The sequence below is a fragment of the Camelina sativa genome, chromosome 6, assembly GCF_030686135.1.
Source record: "Camelina sativa cultivar CO46 ecotype springtype chromosome 6, ASM3068613v1".
NCBI lineage: Eukaryota > Viridiplantae > Streptophyta > Magnoliopsida > Brassicales > Brassicaceae > Camelina > Camelina sativa.
In genome coordinates this window covers 6517466-6531879 of record NC_141885.1, presented here as the reverse complement: position 1 = coordinate 6531879, position 14414 = coordinate 6517466, and the positions used below count along the sequence as shown (strand labels likewise).

The 14414-nt window shown below is 41.8% G+C and overlaps 2 non-coding genes across 2 annotated transcripts; one reads left to right on the top strand and one right to left on the bottom strand.

Moving 5' to 3' along the window:
* The first annotated feature begins 545 nt into the window (after positions 1-545).
* Positions 546-652, top strand: LOC147942341 (small nucleolar RNA R71). The gene has a single exon (XR_015560572.1). It is a non-coding gene; the product is annotated as a small nucleolar RNA R71 (small nucleolar RNA).
* A 6715-nt stretch (positions 653-7367) lies between these two features.
* On the bottom strand, positions 7368-7474 carry LOC147942340 (small nucleolar RNA R71). Its single transcript, XR_015560654.1, has one exon. It is a non-coding gene; the product is annotated as a small nucleolar RNA R71 (small nucleolar RNA).
* Between the last annotated feature and the right edge of the window lie 6940 nt (positions 7475-14414).

Sequence of the window (14414 nt, the reverse complement as noted above, 5' to 3'; positions counted from 1 at the left end):
CTTGGTAACCTTGATGGAACTGTTGTTTAGGCACGAATCATGGATTGTAAGGCAGAAAAGGTTTTTGGTTACCTTGTTCTTGCTGCTGAGGAGGGTACACATGATCTTGGGGATTTGCAACGTTGGTACTCCTGTAAGACAAATTGGGGTTTGCCTTATAGGGGTTGTAACCCTTGTTGTAACCACCTTGATTCTCGATGTAGTTGATCTCCTCAGATTGCTCACCCTCCCCATCTTGAACTTGGAAAGGGTCATCCTCAGCTACGAAATGGATGGTCTGCTGCTGACTTAGCAAGAGGCGGTCAAGCTTGTCATTGAAATTCTTAAGGTCCCTCTTGTAGTTTCCCTCAGACCCAGCGTCACCTCTAATTGTGAGGTCATAATCTTCATTGTAGTTGCCGTCAGACTGGGCGAGATTCTCAACTAGTTGCCATCCTTCATCAACTTCTTTGTTCAGGAAATTACCGTTCGAGGCACTGTCAAGCAGCATGCGTATTTTTGGGAGTACACCACAGTATATACTGCTCAGCAGTGACTCGTTGCTGAACCCATGGTGAGAACACTGGCTCTGGTAACCCTTGAAACGGTCCCAGGCTTCACAGAATGTTTCTGAGCTCTTCTGAGTAAAACCATAGATGTCATTCCTAAGACATGCAGTTCTGGCATTGAAGAAGAACTTTCCAAGAATGCCTTCTTGCAGTCATCCCAAGTAGTGATGGATCCCTTGGGGAGGTTTTTCTCCCATTGGTGAGCTTTGTCTCCCAGGGAGAATGGGAAGAGTCGCAACTTGAAAGCATCCTCACTCACGCCGTTGATCTTGGTGAGACTGCACAGACGGTCGAACTCGTCGAGGTGATTGAGTGGATCCTCTATGGGCAACCCGTGAAATTTGTTCCCTTGGATCATGGACATCAAACCACTTTCGATCTCAAAGTTATTGTTCTCCACGGTGGGAGGGACGATTCCAGCATGCTGTTTGGTGCATCCTCAGCACCAATGTTTCGCGGTCTCGAATTTGGTCCATTCGGTTGTTCCATAGCGAATGCTGCGGGATGATCAGTGAGAGGAAGAGTTTGTCTTGGTCTTTGTAACCGATAGATGTCGTCGATAGCAGGAAGAAGATTCTGATGTCCTTGATCTGGGGAGCATGCAAGGTTGCAATGAACAGGTTCCTGTGATGCAAAACAAACAAGTAGACAACCAAAACAAGTCAGTACTCAGAGTAACAAATGTAACAGAACTTAATCTTGCAAAACTTGAAATCTTAATTGTAGCAAAGTAAATCCCAAATGGCAATGGTGCCAAATTGATACTAGGATTTTTGTGTGTCCTATCCTAGCAGGTTCAATTAACCTTATGTGTTGTAGTACTTAAGGTGTCAATCCAGTTGAGAAACTTTACTATCACTCAAGATGCAATCAAGGAATCACAAGTTAAGCCAATACAAAAAGAGTGTTTGTCTAACAGTCCTAGAATGATGACAATACAAAACGAAATTGATTCACAGAACTAGAAACGAGAATGCATGACAAGAAGCGAAAATGAATAAAAACATAAACGAGTCTAAGCATGAACTAAAAGGCAAGAAACGAAACAGTCTCAAGAATGTAATAAAAATCAGAAAGAAAGAAGTCCTAAGGATGGGAGTAATTGATGTCATTGGAGTCTCCTAGTCTACAGAGTTTTTAACATGCCACAAGCAAACCATCCCTAAACAATGAACATCACTTCTTAGCTAATCCAATCTCTTGACAGAAGCTAGTCAAACTCAACCACTTCCAAACCTAGCTCTAGCTAGAGAAACATGATCAAGCATGGCATGAAAAACAAGTTCATTCACATCAACAAACATCCTAAACAACTAATCTCTTAGGCTAGGAACGTAAGTCTCTGGCATTAGTTGGTCAGACATTTCATCGAACACCTTTTGGGTGCAGAAATGTCTAAAGCCTAGTTCCAATTGATCAGAGAGAAACAAGTATTTCTAACTCTAGTCCAGAAGGTAATCATACAATCAAAGCTTAAACACTCTACATCCTAAGATCCTCCACCTAATCTATCCCATCCTCAAGAACAACCACACTACTCAGATCTGAATATCATTATCAAAGACACAAATCCAGAAAATATTGAACAAAGCATAATAAGATAGATAAAAATGAGAAGAACAACTTTTGAGAAGGAATCAGGTACAAAAACTGAATAAACTCAAAGATGTCGGAATACAAAGTCTGAGAACGTTTTTGGTGGCTAGGGTAAACCTTCAGGAAAAGAACGAGATAAAAGATAAGATGCCCCCAAACCAACACTTAACAAAATGTATATGTAGTAAAAACATGTGAATCCCTAAAACTTAAAACGACAAGATAGAGCGTCGGTTCGGGAATCTCCTGAAGCGTGTGAGAAGGAACGTCTTCCTGACATGTGCGAACAAGTGGTGGCTCGAGTGGGTGATGGTGTTGGCTCGAGCGGGTGGCTCGAGTGGTGGAGGTTCAAGTCGACGGGCAGCAGCTCGAGCTGGAGGGTCGAGTCGACGGGCAGCGGCTCGAGCTGGGTCTATACGCATCCACTAAAACAATGATAACTCTTGAACCATACCTCCGATTGGCTTGAAACAAACGGCATTGGAAATAGGACTCAATTCTCTATAACTTTGATGAAGACGTCAAAAGCTAAATCCCACTCGAGTTGAACGGCTCGAACGGGGTGGCTCGATCGACGGTTCAAGGAGTGTTGTGAGAATGGCTCAAGAGACGGTTCCGGGAGTGTTGATGACATCCATTCCAGGCATGATGGATCGAGTGGGATGCTGGTGCTTCTTCCTGGGAGCCGCATGTCTCAACCTCCATTCAGTTCCAACAGTCTGGACATCTCATAAACACTTGAAATAACTCCAACATGCAAGATGTATGCAAGACAAATGCAAAAACTACCTAGATATGTATTATTATGCAAAAGAGACTAAAAACAATGCAAAACAATGAGTTAAGAAAACAAAATGAATAACAAATGCATGATGAAAGAGTGTAAAATATATACATATCAACCACACACTCGCTGGCCTCGGAAACCCGCCCGACCACGACCATGACAACGCCCCTGTCCACGACCAACAACTCAAACACCTTTAACCACTGCACTTCCACGAACAGAGGCTAACAAGCAATCTTAACATAACACAAAAACACAATAACAAAAACTCACCGTGGAATCACACTGTAGGCTCGAAGAGGATGTTCTTGGAGTCCATGCCACATAAAATTGACTAACTCACATAATCAATCAAAGCATGCAATCCCAACATCAACAACGAAAACCTAGTGAATCCAAACCTAGAACCGTAAGGGCTCTGATACCAAACTGAAACGACAAGACCCGTTTTTTTTAATAATAAATATAACATAAATAAATACTCTACAACTAGTGGTCCCATACCCACTAGTATACTAACCACAATTAAACCAAACAGCGGAAATAATGCCAATACCATTAATCAATAAATTATCGAATAATTAATAACCAATAATTAAAACGTAACAATTCCAATAGAAACCATCAGGAAACATAGAACCAGCAACCTAATAATGTTCTAGTGACCCAACTCTATCAACCTAACAATGCCAGACAACGACCAATAGAGTCCCTAGAACATTCTCCTCTTCATTTCCTTGATTCCACAATCACACTTTGCCTTTACCTGCACCACAAACACAAATTGAGATGCATGAGTATTTGATAAACACTCAGTGAGGCAATCCTCCTATCTATTGGGCTATACACACAAGAAATAAGATCTCTACATGCCTCAAACAACAATCAATAAACAAATCAGGCATTATACAAAGCATTGCATCATCCGTAGCAACTGAGGAAGGGTGTCGATCGACACTGACAATCTGGTGTCGACCGACACCATGCTCGACACATTCCTGAAACCCTAGTATGTGTCGACCGACACCTCCACATGGTGTTGATCAACACTCGCCAAAGTTATCGAACCGTCCACGCGTTGGTGTCGACCGACACCAATGCCGAGCATCGATTTTCTTCGACCAGAAACTCCGAATCTCGCTTCCAATCATCTCCCATCCACTCCATGCATCCACAGCAACAAAACTCAGCCGGAACAGCCACAGAAAAACCAAAGAAAACTCAAAGGAAACAATCACATAGGCATCTCATCGCAGAAAAACTAGAGATCTTAGCTTAGATAAGCCATGGTCATGCACTCACCTCTTTGCAGGAAGTTTCTGACCAACCACGATGAATCCAACCTTCCTAGCAAGCTTCTAACTCGTCCCTAGCCCTGGATGTTCACTCCCACAGAAAGATCTCACAAGAAACGCCTCCAAATCTCACCAAAACCTTAAGAAACTGTTTCTGTTCTTTTCTCTTTGTTTTCAACAGCGACAACACAACTTCCCAAAAACCCTTCCTTCGTCGATTCCCCCCTTAAGTAACCCGGTTCAATGGTTTCCTTAAACCAAACCGAACCAAATCGACGATTAAATCAATCTGGCTGAACCAGAAAAATGTTGGTGTCGATCGATACCCATCCCCAAAATGCACATTTTGGTTCGCGGATGTTAAAAAATGTCACCAATATCTCTACTTTATTTTTATCAACTATAGTTTATTTCCAAATTACAATGTTATCTCAATAGAATTAATAAATATATAAGAATTTAAATGAAATATCTTCATTTGTTTAATTCATTAATATTGTGGACAAAAAATTTGTTTAATTAAGTATTTTTGAAGTTTAATTATTTTTTCTAGTTACTAACCCACCGTAGACCCTACTGATGTTCATATATTTTACCTTGTTTTCCCTTAGTTTATTCACAACTTTTGCATCTTTTGCTATCCATTTAGGCCATTATTGTGTAGCTTTAGGACTAATCATGCATTAGAGTTTAGTTGCATTGCATTTGCATCTTTTCATGCATAAACAGGTGATTTTGGAGCTTAAGGAGCACGGAAACAATCCTGAGGAGAAGTGAAGCAATCTTGAAGGGAAAGAAAGAGAGTTAAGGCTGAAGAACCAAGGTCCAGAGTCCAACTCGACCAAGCACTCGACCGAGTGGGTAGATGGACTCGACCGAGTGGAGTGTGCACGAGAGAAGCCAGCTCGACCATGGACTCGACCGAGCACTGGTCGAGTTGACCGAGCCGTTGACTACTTTGACTTTTTCTATTTTTAGGGCTTCCACCTCCTCACCTATATAAGGCCTTGTACCTGCAGCCACCAAAGTGTGCAACTTTTTAGATATTCCCTAAACCTAGTTTTTACCTTTTTTAGTTTTATTCCTTTTGCATATTTATTTTTAAGATCTTGTGCTTCCTTATAAAAGAAGACTAGATTCTTATATTTTGTTGGTTCTATAACTTTCAAGATATTGAGAATTTGAGTTTCATCCTTTCATCAATATTGAAGATCTTTGTTTAATCTTTCTAATAATGCAAGTTTCAATATTTTCTGGGTTTTTGACTTTGATCACCATGTATTGTTGTGAGTAGTTTCCTTAGGATCTTGAGGATGGGTTAGGATGGATTGATCTTGTGGTTTGTGTGACTTGGTCAAGCTTGATTGTTGTAGATCTCTTCTAGGGTAGATGATCTTAATGCTGATTCTATATCTGAGAGGGTAGAGTCTGATTTCAAGCTTCTTAGCATCACACCAATGTTTAGGAAGCATAGATAAGGCTAGATCTAGAGCTTACCATTAGGCTTGCTAAGAGATTAGAGGCCTTGTTTGGTTTGAGATGTATTGCTTAATGCATGCTTGTGTAGATTCTTTACTGTGTGAGAACAAGTCTAGAATTGCATAGGTTTGATTGTTTCTTGACCATGAGAGTGGGAGAAACTTGTCTTAGATTAATATGTCTAGAGGTTAGCTCAAAGTTTGCTTGAGATTTGTTGACCAAGTTAGATAACCACAATGATTAGTCCATCCCATGAATCCATCCTCAGGACCTTCTTTGTTTATTGAAATCTTAGTCTTAATCCTGTTGCTTGCTTGTTGTTTGATTGGATTTAGCATTACTCTGTTTTTATTGCATTGCTCTGTTTCTGCGTCTAGTCTAGCTCGACCACCCACTCGACCTACACTCGGTCGAGTGCTGCTCGAGTTCATCCCCAGAACTCTGTGTCTATGATTTGTGTTTGTCTTGTTTCATTCCTGTTTCATTCCAGTTGCATACATTTAGTTTTCAGTTCATTAATTATCTTGCATTAGTTCATTAGTAGTAGTCTCTGTTTCTGTTCTTGCTTTATCACTGTTTCAATCATTCAGTTTCATTTGCATTCTAGTTGGTAGTTCTTGTAGTTTATTTTCTGCATTATACATTTTCTTCCTAGGATTGTTAGTGACAAACAATCTTTACACTTGTCTTAACTTAGATTCATATGCATATCTTAATTGTTCACAAACACTCATTTAGGATTGATACCTCTTGTACTGTAATAACATAAGGGGAATTGAAACACCCATCCATCATTCCATTCATATCTCACCATTGCATACATCATCATTCACATCACTATAAAAATCTTGTTTCAATTTGGAGCCGTTGCCCATTTGAGTGTGTTTTTGTGACATTTAGGATCCATATTAGTCTAAGATTAAGTTCTTTTATACGCTTGTGAGGTTGCTGTACTCGAATCTTCTGTTTCTGGGTTGAAGTTCCATTTCAGGTACCACTCGACCACCACTCGACCGAGTCGTGATCGAGCACCTGCTCGAGCCAGAAGCCGGATCTCTATAACCATCATTTTCCAGTCGACTTGACCTCCTACTTGAGCTTGTGCTCAGTCGCTTGCCTAGCAAAAATCGTTTGTGTCTGTTAATGCACACAAGGTCTACAGGAAAGGACAATCTTCTTAGGCCTATTGACAACATCAACAACAAGACCAAGAGTTTAGGAGCTAAGCAAAGGAGAGTTGTTCAGCAACAACAAGAGGTTATAGTAGCTATGGATCAACAGGATCAGGTTCAGAGACCAAGGAACATTGGTGCTGGAGATGCACCCAACACTCACAACCAAAGAGCTGGCATTGTGCCACCAACTGTTGCCAACAACAACTTTGAGATCAAGAGTGGATTGATCTCAATGATTCAGGCCAATAAATTCCATGGATTGCCGATGGAGGATCCACTAGATCATCTTGATGAGTTTGACAGAATCTGTGGTCTTACCAAGATCAATGGAGTAAGTGAAGATGGTTTCAAGCTGAGGTTGTTCCCTTTCTCACTTGGGGACAAGGCTCATTTATGGGAAAAGACTCTCCCTACTGGTGCAATCACTACTTGGGATGCATGCAAGAAGGCTTTCTTGGCCAAGTTTTTCTCCAATGCTAGGACAGCAAGACTAAGGAATGAGATCTCTGGATTTGCTCAAAGGAGTAATGAAAGCTTTTGTGAAGCTTGGGAGAGATTCAAGGGATACCAAACTCAGTGTCCTCACCATGGTTTCAGTGTGGAGTCTTTGTTGAGCACATTGTATAGAGGAGTGCTTCCCAAGTTCAGAATGCTTCTTGATACAGCCTCCAATGGAAACTTCCTCAACAAGAATGTGGAAGAAGGCTGGGAGTTAGTAGAGAACCTTGCACAGTCTGATGGGAACTACAATGAGGACTATGACAGAACCATAAGGTCATCATCAACTGATCAAGAAGACAAGTACAAGAAGGATCTGAAAATGGTGAATGAAAAGCTTGATAGGATCTTGCTAAGTCAGCAAAAGTCTATTCACTTTGTTAGTGAAGAGGAGCCTCCAGTTCAAGAGGGAGAGAATGAGTTTGTTGAGTTATGCTATATGCAAAACCAAGGAGGTTTCAAGGGTTATAACCAAGGAGGGTTTAGGAACAATAATCTGTCCTATAGGAGCACAAATGTGGCCAACCCACAAGATCAAGTCTACCCTCCTCAACAGCCTCAACAGCACCAAAACTATGTCCCCAAACAACAGCAACAGGTGTTCCAACCCCAGTTGTGTCCCCCACCAGGGTTTCAGACTAACCAAGGCCAGGAATAAGACCTTAGAGCCATGGTACAACAGTTGTTGATTGGTCAAACACAAGGGAAGATAGAGGAAGCCAAACCGTTTGCTGAGCTAAACCAAAGGCTCACATCTCAATACAATGATCTGAATATGAAGTTTGAGGGTCTGAATTCCAGAGTTAAGTACATGGAGAGTAACATAGCCTCTTCTTCAGCTCAAAAACCCAACCAACTCCCTGGAAAAGCTGTCCAAAATCCAAGGGAGTTCACAGCCAAAGCCATTCAAGTTCATGAGGAAGAAGCCACTGAGGACAGTACAGTTCAAGTTTGGGGGAATTCATTAGTTACTGAAGCCCCAAGTGATGTTTGTAACAAGCAATTGGAGCTCGCACCTGAGCTCGACCATGGACTCGAGCAGCCACTCGACCGAGTGCGTGCTTGAGTGGTCGATCGAGCTGGACAGTCCGAGGCTGTCAAGCCTGCTAAGTACACTCCTCCTGCTTACAAGCCACCTCTTCCATTCCCAGGACGTTTCAAAGCACAAAAGATTAAGGAGCTTAGGGAAATCATTGAGAGAAAGGAGATGATGGCTAAGCAACAAGAAGAAGAGAGGGTTTTAAAGGAAACAGCTGTGGTTGAGGAAGTGTTGGCCATACAAGAGATCACCATTGCTTACCAAGAAGAAGAGAGAGGACCTGCCTTGGAACAGTATGATCCATGTCCTTTCTATAAAGACTTTTTGCTTGATTTGTCAAAGAAGAAGGCTGAAGCTCAAGATGAGAAGGATCTTGAGGACCTTGGAGGGGTTATCATTCCAATCAAGCTTAAGGATCCAGGTCCATTCTATCTGCCTTGCACACTTAGCTATCTTCACTACAACCAATGCCTTTGTGATTTGGGAGCTTCAACTAGTGTGATGCCATACTCCATAGCACAAAAGCTTGGGAGAACTGACTTCAAATCTACTAAACTCCATGTGTGCCTAGCTGATGGGACAAATAGAGAGGTAGTTGGGAGGTTAGAGAATGTCCCAATCAAGATAGGAAGAGCAAGGATCCACACTGACTTTGTGGTGATAGAGATGGACAAGGAGCCTGAAGATCCAATCTTACTAGGGAGGCCATTCTTAGCTACTGTTGGAGCAGTTATTGATGTCAAGGAAGGTCTTGTGACCTTGAACATTGCTGAAGATGTAGTTATGAAGTTAAATATCTACAATCCAACCAACCTTCCCACCATTGATGACCAGCCTTTTACTATCAAGGACAAAGGTGGTCAAGAAGGGTTAAGTGATAAGGCAACTCCAAAAGCTGAGCTCCAACTTCAAGAGGATTCTGTGGAAAAGCTTAAGAGGTCAGTTCAAGAGTTGACTAGTATGGTTGAGGATCTTCAAGTAAAGCTGAACAAGAGGTCTTTGAGGAAAGCAAGACCAAGGCTCAAAATCAAGAAGAAATATGGTTTGTGTGCTAAGGGTGAGGTGATCAAGGATCAACTTCACAGTGACCAAGAGGTTCCAGGGAGGATTTCATCACCTCCTTGGTATCTAGATCAAGTCTAAGAAGGAAATCAAAGTCAAGCTTAGTGACTTTAAACAAGCTCACTAGGGAGGAAGTCCCTAAGGTATCCTTTGTAAATATGGTTTAATTTGTTAGTAGTTTTGATGTGTTTTCTTTTATGTTTTTGTTGGACAGGCTTTTTATTAAGAATGTAGTTGGGTAAGAAGAGATTTGGACTTGGGCAAGGAGGTTCGCAAGCCCACTCGACCAGGCCACGAGAGGTACTCGATCTAGCGGGGTAAGGATTAAGGCCCATTTGGTTTCCAAAGCTTCTAGAACGATCGAGTGGAGGGAGAAAAGGAAGAAAAATTTTGAAATTTCAAATTGGTCAAGGAGCTCGACCACGTGCTGGTCGAGTGTGGGGTCGAGTGGTAGCCAAGAAGCAGGTCAAAGATTCCCATTTCAAATTTGAATGGTATGGACGCTCCACCCTTGTCTCCTTGTCCCCTTAGCTTCTTTATATACTACTAGCACGAGATCATACCTCTCACACTCTCTCATTTGCTCAAAATATCTAATTTCAAGCTTTAAAGTCTCTCTCAAGTTCATCTTTTGCTCAAAGCTTAGTTTTTTCTAGTTTTTGGGTCACTAACCTATTAACTTTAAGTTTTGAGTTTATTCCTCTCAGTTTTTGTTCAAAAATGTCTTCCAAGATCACTAAGAAGTCCAAGCAAGCAGCTGCAATCTCTACGGGTCGTCATGATGTTGATTTAGAATCAAGAGAGGATGCTGGAAGGTCCACTCGACGTCCCACTCGAGCATGCACTCGACCGAGTGGCCGTCCGAGTGACCGATCAAGCCAGCGTGCGAGTTCCAGAAACCCAGCTGTTGAGGAAGATCCTGAGAGAACTGAATCAGAGGAGGAAAGGGAGCCAACACTCAGTGATTTTATGAGGAGAGCAAGGGCCAAAGGAAAGAGGCCAGCTGTTGAGGTTGAACAAGAGGGGAGTGAAAGTGAGAGTGAGGAAGAAGAAAGTGAGGAAGAAGAACTAATGGATGATGGAGAAGCTGAGTCTTGTGGATTGTCAAAGAAGCAGCTTTATGATGCTTTCATGAGGATGGAGTTCTTGGGAACCAGATATCCACATAAGGAGACCATGGAGAAGCTTGCCATTGATGAAGATGTGGAGTGTCTCTTTGAGAAGAGCAGCCTTACCAAGTTCATGGGGCTTTGTATGGAGGGGTATAGAGAGGAAAGCTGTGAGTTCCTAGCCACTGTCAAGCTGTACACATATGTGAGGAAGGATGCTGTAGTAGGAGCTGGTCACATTTCTTTCACAATCAAAGGGAAGAAGCATGAGCTCTCAATGAAGAAGCTGGCTTATGTGTTTGGTTTTGAGGTTGGGAGCAATAGGAGCTTGATGGTTCCAAGAGAAGAACTGTATGCTGTGTGGGAAACCATTGGGGATAACAAGCTCTACTCATCCTCCAACTCCAAGAGCTCAAGGATTAGGAGCCCAGTCTTGAGGTACTACCACAAAGCTCTTGCCAACACCTTCTTTGCTAGGAAGGAAACTGGAAACATCAATGAGGGAGAGCTAAAGATGATTGACTTGGCTCTCAATGGAGTTCTTCTTCAAGCAAGGAATGGAACCATCATCCTTGGTAGCACTGTGGAGACTGATCTTGCAATGGGGCTGATAGACCATATGATATATTTGAGAAGTTGGGTAGGCAAGCTTGAGAACAAGGGTTCAAGAGGAGCACTTACCATTGGAGGCATCATTACTCCAATTCTTCAAGCTGCTAACATTCCACTTAGAGGAGAAGGGGTCTCACCAAGATGGATTGATTCCAGCTACCTAACCTCTACACTCATCCTAGCCAAGGAGATGCATCAAGGAAACCATATCTTTAACTTTGAGCTGCCAACAGTTGGGAAGAAACAAGTGATCCTACCAAACAAAGAGCTTACTACCATTCAAGAAGGAGCTAACATTGATTTTTGGCCAGCTGATGAGTACTTATTTGATGGAATAGTACAGCCTAGAGTTGATGCAGCTGGAGATGTAGAGATGGGTGATGGAGAGGAGCAGTTCTACTTTGAGAACTATGAGCCCAATCCAAGGGATAGTAGAGGAGTGAGAGAGCATAGCAAGAGGTTGACATTGCTGCAAAAGTGGAACAAATGGCATGGGAAGAGGTTTGACAATCTCAAGAAGAAGGTAACCAACATGGCTAAGTCCATTAGAGGCCTGAAGAAGGAAGTTGCTGACTTGAAGAGTGGAAACTCTTCACCAACTCCATCAAGCCCTTTGAGGAGGAGTGGCTCAACTAGAGCACTTTCAAGAGCTGCAAACCCTGTGGAACCAGCTAGGGCTTCAATGTATGAGCCAAATCAGAGGAAGAGGAGCTCAAGTACCCGAGAACAACAGTTTTCGAGGCACTCGACCGAGTCACTCGAGCACCCACTCGACCGAGCACCTTGGAGCCACTCGACCGAGTTCCAGCCTAGACCACCATTTGGCTACCCACCTCCAGCTGCTTATCCAGGCTATCCAGGTTACCCCCCCCCCCCCCATACCACCCCAGTACCTTATGGATCCAGCACTATACCATCAGTACCAGCAGTACCAGACTCAAGATATGGAGACTCGCGGTCCAGCTCGACCCCCCCACTCGGACATGCACTCGACCGAGTCACGGTCGATTGGCATTGTCGAGCTGCCCCAATCACCTTCCTCCAGTCACCAGCAGGACCCCAGCTACACCTTTGATAGTATGCAGGAGGATGTGGACAGCTTCTTCTCCAATCCTTGAGGTAACATTATCACCTTACCATTGTATATACCATAGCATTTCATATGTTGTGTTTTGTTTTAAGTCTTGAATCCTCAAGCAAATTTCTTTCACACAAGGGACTTTGTGATTTAAGTTTGGGGGAGGGTTTGAGATAGCATTTGATGTTGTGTTTTGTTTTCTTATTTCAAATTTTTATCATCATCATGTTAGCACTTGCATAATCATCTAAGGCATAGGAAAACCATAAAAATTTGAAATTTTTTTGCAAAAATCTTTATAAAAAAGAGTGTTCATGTAGTTTGCATTGCATATTTAAGTATTTTGTTTATCATATAGGACTGTTTGCATTAGGGATCTATGATGAGTTTTTCCTTGTTAGCTTGCTTAATTCACTAGACTAGGATCAATGCCCAAGTTAATAGTACTTTGATGCTAGTTGAGTGGTTAGAAGCATAAGATTGAACCAAGCCTTGAATTCCTGAATTGCATTTGGTCTAAATTGAAGCATGTTGTGATTTGATGTCATTTCCTATCTATAAGAACCTAATATTGACTGTTAACTATCAATGTATGCATTGCTTTAAACTCATGGATACCATATACATATTTGGATCATCTTCTTCCTTTTTACCACTCTTGTTGATCCAAGTAGCTGATTTCCTCATTAAGAATCAGTTCCCCTACCCCTAAACCAAACCTTCTTTCAAGCCATGTTTATTCTTGTGAGTGTGAGGCCTATTTTTGGGATTGAGCTTGGTAGAAAGTGTTAGGTTTGAACTGACAAGAGTAAAGCCTTGTGTAGTTCTAGTTTGCATTTTTCAAACTAGATAGGACTAGGTGGTTCACTTGTTGGGTTTGGGACTTGGCTATTATGAGAAGAAAAGAGGAAAAAGAGAAAGAAAAGGTTAGAGTCTTTAGGAGGGGAATATGTTTAAGAAAATTTAAAGTCTAGTGAAAGAATGGGAAGAATAAGGTTGTTTAAAGATGGTTCTAGTTAAAGAAAAGAAAGAAAGAAAAAAGAAGTCTAGCAAAATGCTTATATGTCTTAAGAATAAGAAGAAAAGAGAACCATAGCAAATAAATAAGAATCCTCTATTCCACTAGAAATATCAAATAAGAAACCTCTCCTAAGACTTTAAAACCAAAAGAGAAAAGGGTGAAAAAGAAGAAAAGAAGTTAAAGGGTAGCACTAGGACCAATTGGGTTTAGATTGATAGGATAAACACTTTGGGTGCCTTTGGGTAGACAAGGTTTTGTTCTTGTATGTGTCTAAGTGTTCTTACCTTTAGCATTCTTCTAAAGCTCAATCCATTTTTTTTAGAGAACCTTGATATTGATAAGCCCTACTCTAAAAAGAGACCATCATTGTCTCTAAACCTTTTACTGCCAAGCCAAATGAGTTTAATCATTGCATAGAATTGATTCATGTTCTTGATTAATGAATGTTAAAGGAAATGGTTGATTTGAATGCATGTGGATGTCTAAGGCTCAAATCAGTGAAGGTTGTGATATGCTTGTCTAAAGTCTTTAAGTATAGCTCATTCAACTTGCATCATAGTACTAGTAACTTGGACATTGATTCTAGATAGTCTATTTGCAAGCTTTAGGAGCTGAGATCCCACTTTCAAACCTCATCTACCTTCTTATGTCTTGTTTATTTGCTTGAGGCAAGCAAAGACTAAGTTTGGGGGTGTTGATGTTCATATATTTTACCTTGTTTTCCCTTAGTTTATTCACAACTTTTGCATCTTTTGCTATCCATTTAGGCCATTATTGTGTAGCTTTAGGACTAATCATGCATTAGAGTTTAGTTGCATTACATTTGCATCTTTTCATGCATAAACAGGTGATTTTGGAGCTTAAGGAGCACGGAAACAATCCTGAGGAGAAGCGAAGCAATCTTGAAGGGAAAGCAAGAGAGTTAAGGCTGAAGAACCAAGGTCCAGAGTCCAACTCGACCAAGCACTCGACCGAATGGGTAGATGGACTCGACCGAGTGGGTAGATGGACTCGACCGAGTGGGTAGATGGACTCGACCGAGTGGAGTGTGCACGAGAGAAGCCAGCTCGACCATGGACTCGACCGAGCACTGGTCGAGTTGACCGAGCCGTTGA